We start from the raw sequence: 2,810 nt of genomic DNA, 5'->3' as shown, positions 1-2,810 counted from the left end.
CTGGAAGGATAAGTCCAAAGAATAATGGTTGAAGGAGGGAGATTCAAACACGAAATTGTTTCATTCCTTAGTATCCATGCGACAGGCAGCAAATAAAATTGAAGAAATAAATAGATCAGATGGATGTAAAGCAAGTGGAAGCAGTGAGGTGGGCCAAGAAGCAGTAGCATTTTTCAAAAACATGTTGGGTAGCAAAGAAAGGGTGTAATACAATGCACTAGAATTGGACTTCGTCCCTAATTTGGTGGAAGAGGAAGATGATAAGATGCTTTGTGAAATCATTACCTTGGAGGAAGTAAAGGCAACCCTGTTTCAACTCCATCCAAATAAATCACCAGGACCAAACAGATCTCCTGCCAAATTTTATCAAAAAAAGTTGGCATTTTCTGAGGGAGGATATCTGGAGGCTCGTGAAGGACTTATGTATAAATAAGAGGTATTTGCACTAATTCCTAAAAAACAAATTTGCAGTTATTTTAATGATTATAGACCAATCTCCCTTTGTAATACATTATATAAGGTGATCACAAAGGTATTGCAAATAGACTTAAGAAGATACTCAAAAGGATAATTTTAGAAGATCAAAATGGTTTTACTTAGGGGGGAGACAATATCAGACTGTATTGTTTTAACAAGTGAAGTTATACACACATTGAAAGCATAAAAATGGAAAGAAATGGAAATTAAACTAGATGTAAGCAAGGTCTACGATAAGGTAGTATGGGAATTCCTATTCCAAGTAATGGAGTCTAAATTCAGTTTTTGCAATCATTGGATAGACATCATGAAATTCTATGTTTCTACTGTAACATTCTTGATTGCCATGAATGGAGCTTTAATTGTTTTTCTTAAAGCAACAACCAATATCAGGCAAGGTGATCCCATTTATCCATTCTTATTTGTTATCATGGCAGAAGCACTAGGAAGAGCAATTAGATGTCATAGAATTAATGGGGAATGGAAAGGCATCCATATGGTTTCAAAAAGTGAATCGATCACACATACACAATTTGCAGATGCTACAACGTTATTTTGGGAAGCCAGTTTAAAAGTTCTAGCGAAATTCATTAGAAACACTTTAGAAATATATGCACAATAGTTTGGACAAGTCATGAACAAGGAGAAATCTGCAATGTTTTTCTTTGACACAAAGAAATGTCTACAAAGAAAAATTGCAAATATGTTTGGTTCTGCTATAGCCACTCTTCCAACTAAATACCTAGGAGTATCGATCTTTGAAGGCACTCATAGATCAAAGCACTAGGAAGAGGTAGTGGACAAGTGCAAAAGCAAATCCCTAACATTGAAAAATAGATGGTTATCATTGGTTGGTCAATTGGTTGTGCTCAAATCTGTCTTATTTGCTATGCCCATGTATGTGTATAACTCCTAAAGTGGACACAAGCTTAGAAAGTACTTTCAAACGTTTCATGCGGGAAGGATCCAAAGAAGAGAAGAAGATACCATTGATTGGTTGGGAGGTTTCCAACAAGCCGAAACCATTTGGTGGGGTTGGTTTGAGAAAGATCAAAATGCAGAGTATGGCATTAAGTACCTAATTGACTTGGAAAATGTATAGACATCTTGATAAACAATGGTTCTAGAATTTTCAAAAGAAGTATCTTGACTGCAATGATTCAAACCATATCCTAACTATTGCAAACACAAATGGAGGTTCAACAATATGGAAATTCCTTTGGGAAAGCAAATCCCTTATTACCAATCACCTCACATTGAAGATTAACAATGGACAACAAGTTGAATTTTGAACCGATTCTTGGAATGGTCATGAGAGATTGATCAATTTAATTGTCATAGAAGAGTATGTAACAAGTATTGTTGAATATTTGGATCAAAAGTAATAAATTTTGTTAAGGAGTCACAAGGCATACTTATGGTTGGATTGACTCTTCATCACTCCCCATCCAACAAAATCTATAGTTAGAGTTGAAAAAGAAATTGGAAAAGTGGAGAATAATGATAAGTAAGGATGAAGATGAAATAATCTTGTATGGTGTGAAATCGGGTGAATATTCAGTTAAATTGGGGTATCAGATTCAAGAGTCGTACAAAATTATCGAAGGTTGGCATTCTATTTTGTACTAGGAACAAGCGGTCCTCCCCAAGGCAAGATCTTTCTTATGGGTTGTGTCCCACAAGAAATTCCTTACTACAAGCGGACTCAACAGAATTGGTTTGAACGCCCTTCCCGATGCATGTTATGTAAATGTGATGCAAAGAATGTTGACCACCTCTTCCTATCTTGCAAATACACCTCTAAATGTTAGGATTAGTTAATGGACTCATTATTTTGGGTAGGTCCTCAATAGAACATCTCATCAGACTTTCTACAAAGCTAGCCAAGCCTAAGTAAAAATTCATTTTGGGGTTGTATCTGGATCTCAGCTCCATCTATGTTAATATGGAACGTGTGGAAGGAACACAAAAGAAGAATATTCAAGGAAAAAGAGATGACCTAAGAAAACTTGATAGATAAGATTAAAAGGGGTGTAGTAGAAGTAGTAAACATGAGGAACCAGATAAAAAGTGTATTGTTCGTGAAAAGTGATGAGGGGAGATCAAGTGGAAAGCTTTACTCCCCTCAAAAAAGGAATGTGAGTTTCACAAAGGATTCCTTTCAACTTCTCACACACATTGCATTTAAAAGAGGGGGTTGAATTCACTAGATCCAATCCCAATGGAAAGAGATTGAATGCTAAATGAATTGTAAAGAAATGGCATTGGATTTGGAAAGTAAAGTAACCCTCTTTTAAAATAGACAAGTTGAGTTAAATGAATTGAGACTAAGT

Source organism: Cryptomeria japonica, chromosome 10 (genome assembly GCF_030272615.1).
Source record: "Cryptomeria japonica chromosome 10, Sugi_1.0, whole genome shotgun sequence".
Taxonomy (NCBI): Eukaryota; Viridiplantae; Streptophyta; class Pinopsida; order Cupressales; family Cupressaceae; genus Cryptomeria; species Cryptomeria japonica.
Note: the sequence above shows the minus strand (reverse complement) of the source record.